Genomic DNA, 7,470 nt, shown 5'->3' with positions numbered 1-7,470 from the left:
TTAATTAGCTCTTCCTGTCTTCCTCTCTGCTTCTCTTTTCATCTTTTCCTCTGTTCAATTTCTTTTTCTTTTTTTCTCTTCACTTGTGGTTGCTGTTTTAAAAACTTTTTTTCTCTCTTCTTTGTCTTTATCCTTTGTCTCCATACCCCCTTTTTCTTTTTCTTTAATGTCAACCATCTAACATGATACATGGAAGGGCAGGAAAAGTGGTGACTCACTCCGAATGTTTTGTTCCAGTTTAATGAAAATCAGTTTAATGTTCAAACCGTAGATAAATAGATTTGCTGCATTCTTACCCGACCTCATATCTGTAAGTGTTTTCTTATGCCGTGTGTAGAATTGTGTTTGCGGGGGTCCACATCTACGCTGCAGGGATCTGATTTCTCCCCACTAGAGCTGTGATTGAAAGCATACATTAACCCCCAGTGCTTGTTACACACACACACACACACTGAGACTAGCCGGCCCCACTCCCAATGGGCAGAGGAAGTCAGACCTCTTGAGTATGCGAAAGAAAGGCCTCTGGTATATATACAGACACACACACATAGACACACACACACACACACACACGCAGTCGTGTTTCCACCACTTCAGGGGACATTACATTGACTTACATTAATTTCCTGGGGACTTATCCTAACCTTTACCATAACGGCCACATGCCTAACCCTTACCCTAACCTTAACATAACCCTGAACTAACCGCAACATAACCCTAAACTTACCTTAACTTTAAACCAAGTCTTCACCCTAAAATTAATGATTTACATTAAGGGGACTTGCTTTTTGTCCCCATAACATGAGGAATACCTGGCACACACACACACACACACACACACACACACACACACACACACACACACACACACACTCCTTGTCCTGTCAGATTTCAAAATTGAATTAGAGTGTGTGTGTGTGTGTGTGTGTGTGTGTGTGTGTGTCTGGAAGCCATTACCTGGCATGTCTCCCCTTGCTGCCCAAAAACCAAGAGGCCCCATATGGATCCTGCCATCACCTCTCTCTTTCTCTGCCGTTTCTTTCTCCCTCTTTTCTTTATTGGCTCTTTTATTGTTCTACATCTGCCCTCTTTTATAGGCCATTCTTCTCTCTTTTCTCTTGCATCTCTCTTTGTTTAGTCCATTTTAGTTAATCCCTTGCCCACATTCATTTGCTCAAGTTAATTTCTCAACATTAGTAGTCAGGTGTCAACATCTCACCAGCTTCCCTATCAAATGTGAGCTTTTCAAAATTTGGGGCGCTTGCCTGACACCTTTGTTTAGCAATCAGCTCCGACCTAACCTGCATTATAACTGATTGAACTCATCAAGTGGGCTGCAGTCCAGCTCCTCCATCACTTCCGAGACACAAAATTATAAAACAGAACCAGAATAGATGTCTTGGTCCAGCTCTCTCCTTGGAGGTCCAGACGCAGGAAGTCCAGTGCAGGAAGTGATGGAGTCAGGTGACAGGAAGGAACCCCTGTACGCCATTCCTCTCATGAATTCCACATTATCTCTGGGACCTTGGAAGTCCTCGAGCAACGGAAACACACCCATAACATACACACACACTCACACACACACCCACATACACACCAAGAAACTATTCTTCCTCCAGGTCCTCTAAATAGCCCAGGATCTCACCGTAGCCTGGTTGAGAACCTGTTACTTCCCCTCCAGATAGCATCAAATGCCACACCACTGAATGTGAAACAGCCACATAATGACAATTGATAGCTTTTCATAGTCTCAACCATAACATACATCCATGTTAGCATGTGTTAAAGAAATTGTTTGGCAATTTGGGAAACATGCTTATACACTTTCCTGCCGAGACTAAGATGAGGAGATTGATATGACTCTCATGTCTTTACAGTAAATATGAAGTTATAGTCACAGGGCAGTTAGCTTAGCTTAGCACAAAGACTGGAAATGGCTACTTGACTGACACTTTGTATTTTGAGCAAATTAAACATGTGAGTAATATTGTTAAGTGAGTTTTAGAGATGCTCGTAGGCGGACTTTCTAAAACTTTTTTTGACAGTGCCAGGCTAGCTGTTTCCCCCCTTGTTTCCAGTCTTTATGCTAAGCTAAGCTAACTGGCAATGGTGATATTGAGATATTGATCAAACTGTGGGCAAAAAAGCGAATAAGCGAATCTCCCAAGATGTTGAACTACTACTTAAAAAGAAAAATATAATGCACACGTGAGGATTTTTTAGTTAATGTTTTTGGGGGGATTTGTTTTTGATATTTTAAAGTTTTCTTCTGTGTATTTTTCATATTTTTGATAAATTTTTGCCTTTGTACTTCTTCCTTTTAGAATTAATGGTTAAGTATTCATTGTACACTACTTCTACCCATCACCGTGGGTGGATTGGATGGTTAACTACACCTGTCATCAAATATTACCCAATATATGATATACAGTATATATATAAAGTCAATGTGGATGTCCTAGAGGTGCTCAGACTTGCTTCCAGAATAAGTGAAAGAGAAATGCTATTCTTTAATCAAGGTGTATAACAATCATTATTATGCAAATCCACTTACTGTGTATTATACAACTTATCCTAAGAAACATCTCCTTGCACAAGTACTGGGAGACTTTTTGCACCATTTTCAAGCAAATACAAATGAGGGGCCCAGGGTCTGAACATGGGAGGTATAAAACTCACAGGGGAACCGTTAGAGTTAGAGTGAGGTAGAAATATCTGCATGTACTGTATGACTCCTTGTTTTCTTAAAGGTTTCTGCTGGAACAAATGTGTAGGGGGAATGTATTTCCATGTTCACCAAAGTCCTCGTTAATATTGAACATACCGTGAGCCTGTTGCTTATTACAGGCTGAGTGTTAACAGCAACTCAGTGGTGAGTGTTAACAGGACCTCGGCCTATAAGCACTTGTGCGTGCAGGAATATTGAGTTTGTGCAGGAAAATAATGAAGGCAATATTGTACCTTAGAGTGTGTATGGTTGTACTAATGTGCCACTTCCTGTGCATGTGCATGAGAGGGTGTGTTGTATGTTCCCCAGTGCACATATTTATGTGAATGTGTCTGTGTGAGTAGCATTGGACAAACTCACCGGTGCAGCCTAGGGTGGGGACGCAGGGCCACAGGAAAGGCTGGGTTAGAAGATACACACACATACACACACATGACTGCCCTCTGACATAAAGTCTGGGCCATTGTGTAATAAAAAGAGAGGGAGAGCAAGAGAGAGAAAGAGGAACAGGAAGGGAAATTATGATTTATGATTCAATAGCAGAGACAGAGGGAGAAACTTATAGCAGAGGGGGACTGAATGGGAGAGAGAAGAGGGAGGGAGACATGATGTAATAGCAGTGGGGAGAAGAAAAGAAGGGGGGAAAGAGTAAAGTGTACCTCCTTTTGTCTGTAACTGGGTAGCTAGTGTGAGAATTGTTGTGTGCATGCATGAGGACAATATACAGTGAATGGGTGTGGGCTGTCGAATTTCCGCAAAATGAGGAGCCTCAAATCAAAATATTTTTTCATTTGTCTGTCATGAAGTGAGCAGAAACCACAGTTAGTCTCGCAACATATTCGACTAGTTTTGGCTTTAGTTCGCATACAGCTTGCGTTTTCATGTGTGCTTGTAATCACATGAAAACAAATCCAAATCCTACGACCCTTTATGAGCTTCCCGAGGAGAGGTATCATAGGTCAGTGTGGAGACATCAGCTGCAGATACACACTTGCCGCACACACACATGCAGAGTCTTAGAAACATCTGGCGTTCTTGCATGCTGATTTAATGTCCCCATCTCCTTCTTAACACATATGCACAGCCATGCATCTTGCACCCAGCTGAAACAGTGAGGAGATAATGTAGCAAGCTGGAAATCTGTTACAGTGACAGTTTAAGGTGACGTGGAGCTGTATTATATTTCACACCTTAAGTTTCTCTAACTGTTTTACTGACAGCAGTGTGTCAGTTTATTCGAGCTGCACTAACACTTACCAAACTGGTGTCCTACATATTTTCAGACTTTCCTCTAATCTTTGCTTTTTTCTTGTAAATCACTGGATTATTCTACCTCTTCCTGTGTCTAAAAAGTATGTGATAAAAAAAATCTGAGAGGAATCTTTAGTTCAAAGACTGACATTTTTTACTCTCCTAAACTCACAATCTGAAAGATGGACTACATACATATAAGACTCACAAAGCAATATAAAAGCATGGTTCAGATGTAGCAGCTGTTTTACATTTCATGAATGAAGTGGTTTTTCCCTCATTTTGACAGGCACTGGTTACACTACTGCGGAGTACTACTAAGCAATATTTACATCTACAGATCCAGGTACACCACTTAGATCAAATCTTACATTTACAACACATTCATAATGTGTCTGCCAGTAGACACGCACTCACACAGAGCAGCAACACTGTGTGTAAGTGGACACAGCCCAACAATCACACTGTGTGTTACAGTCTCCCTCCACTGTGATTTCAGGGTAATGCACCCTCGCATTTTCTCAAGAAGTACAGTAGGAAGAGGACGGCTGTGTAAATGCAGGTGGAAGCTGTTGTTCATTTCACCTCAGTCATGATGAGGAGGTGCGGAGGACAGAGGCTGAGTGAGGATTTTAATGATTCATTCTTCAAACAGGTTTTTAAAATTCAGTCTCAGAAAAGTGGTGTAAAAGTGCGAAAAGCTAACAAATGACTTTGCTGTAGTTATTAGTCTGTGCTCCTGACTAGCTATTTTCAGAACATAAGCTGAGATTTATTAGATATTAAACCTGAAGATGTAAACTTACAATTGTCTATTACTTGCCATTTACAGCATGAGCTGCACAAAAGAAAGATTCCCCAAACTATTTATCTTCCTCAACATAAAGTAATATTAATATATCTACAAACTGTGCTTTACTATGTTTAACCTGTCAGTATTAAAAAGAGTCAATGTAGAATATTTAATATCAGTTTTGTGCACAAACTGCCATCATGAAATGTCACCAATATACAGTACATGTCAGTGTAATCAAGTTCCTCACACCAAACACTGTTCAAGATTCTGCTCTTCAAACCTACAAGATGGAAACAGGTGAAGCTGAGTCTTCTGGCTTTGACTAAAAAATATGCAGTCAATGAGGTAGTTACTCTGAAGGAGCAATAATCATAAAACATTCACAATATTGGCACAACTTCTCCTGTTATTTCATATACTTGGATTAATCACGCTGAGTCTCACTTGGATCAGTCATTTACTGAAAAGCACATTCCCTTGAAATTAAATAATTTCTCAAAAACACCTGCAAATGAGCTTCTGGAAACTAACTAAAAAAACATCTCCTCCACAGCAACGGACTTCTCACATTGAAACAACGGTGTAGTGATATTTGTAGAGGTGGGGGGGGGGGGGGGGAGTGCACCTAGCTGTACTTGTCACATTAGAGAAGTTTCCTTCTTTTTAATTCAAACAAAGTGAACTCTTGAGTGTGAAAGTTCATTCTTGACCTTTTCTCAAGCTTTCAAACACGTCTGACAGTCTTCATCAGGAATTGTAGTTATCTCAGTTTTCATCAGTATGAAACTTCAGTCATGTGAACTCTCTTTCCTGACTGTCCTTGAAAAGCATTTATTTGTTATGGTTGTGTTCCAGTCTGGCTCTGTGTTCCTTAGCTGCCATTATCCGCCAGTCCACCAGAGACTCTCCGCTTTTTTCTCCCTGTGACGTTAAGTCTAGACTGAGTGGGAGAAGGACAGATACTTTGAATATTAAGATGAACAGACTGTTTAATCCTGTGTTGTGCTCTTACATTGCCAATGATGCCCTCTGTGTTTATTGATCTGTCCTCTATCGATATTCATGGATAGATGGAAGAGGAATATGAAGGTGGACAGAAGGTGGATGTTCTGTAAATATCTAGCATGCTAAAATGATTTGACAGTATCAGTCTGTCAGATTTTGTTGTTCCTTATGCTCGTTTCACTTGTAAATTTGAAAGTTTAATATGTAAGTGTGACATATTTAAGAGAGGATTTTGTCTCTGAGGTTTTCCTTCACTCTGTGTTTTTCCTTTTGTGTCCCCAGCCTGCTTTCCTTTTCACACTTTCCCTCCACACCTGCCCTGCATTAGTCTCATTAGCCCTGCCTTGCTCCCTGTGTCTTCTCCAGCCTATCAGCTCCTTTCCTGTTCTCCTGTTCCACCTGCACCTCATTCCCTCGTCAGTTTAGTTTGTATTTAAGTCCTGGTTTTCAGTTCAGTTTTGTTGGATCCTCTGCTGTGTTTGTTCAGTTCAGTGCTGCTTTGCCTGCGCTTGAGCCAGAATAAAGACATTATTCTTCAGCTTTGGTCTGCCTGCAGTCTCCTACAACTGGGTCCACCTGCTCTGCACCACATAACATTATTCTGCTACTTTGCTATGAAAAAATGAGTCTGTGATTGCACTGCTTATTGTGTTTTTAATGTAGCTTATGTACCCAGTATTTCCTGGAAAGCAGTGAGTGGATTATGCTAGAAAAAAAGTAAAGTGAATTGAAAAACTCAGGTCTTACTGCTTTTCTAAAGGTATTTCCAAAATTCACAAAGACTCCTCTAAACATCTGCATGAAAAGACATTTGATGTGCTGCATGATAAAAAGATTGTTAACCAGTTTTACAAGTTGCTGCTCTATTTATCTATCTAATCTAAAAAAAAAAGGTGGTGGCTGAAAATTTTTACAACATGAATCACACATTAATTTTATAATGTCATGTAATGGTTATGTTGTAATGTGATGTAGAGTGAAGTCAGATAAAATGGGACAAATAAGGTTTTACATCTTGGGCTCTTTAAATATTAGCAGCCAGTCATCCAACATGTTATTGCATTGTTGCTACTAATGTCCTTTACATGAAACAATCGTTTTGATTGGTCTGAGATAACTAGGATGGGTGGAGCAAAGATTAAAAAAAAAAAATCACTGGTCCCAGAACTTGCAAGGTAAGCCATGTAGCATGTTGATTTTCTCTTTTTAGTAATAAGAATACTGTCGGTAAAGCGATACAGGTATAACACCAAAAATGGTTGTAGGATGTTGCATTTTATTATCTGTTTGACTTATGATCAAAATATTTTCACAATACACTTTGCTTTTTATGGGAGAGGTTTTGAGTGACTTAAAAATTAAGCTAAAATGGGACATTTTTCTGAAGTGAAACTGGCATGTTTCTAAGCTACCAGGTGCCATAAAATCATGAGTTAGTATGCCATTGTGTGCCACCCTGTCATATTCACGGGGCTGAAAAATGAAGCCAATGCGAAGTGCAAAAAACTGCGGTTCCTTGAATAGCCACTTGAGGCTGGCTCCAAAAGCAAGTCAATCCTCATAGACCCCTATGTTAAAATACCCAACTTTACAGCAGAAATAAACATGTTAACAGCCAGGTACAAAAGACGGTTTTGATCTCTATAGCTAATTTCATAACAACTGTACAGGGGGTGAATTTTTTTATAAC

The sequence above is a fragment of the Thunnus thynnus genome, chromosome 22 (assembly GCF_963924715.1).
Source record: "Thunnus thynnus chromosome 22, fThuThy2.1, whole genome shotgun sequence".
NCBI classification, from domain to species: Eukaryota; Metazoa; Chordata; class Actinopteri; order Scombriformes; family Scombridae; genus Thunnus; species Thunnus thynnus.
The sequence above is the reverse complement of the archived record's forward strand: the minus strand, read 5'-3'. Positions refer to the sequence as shown.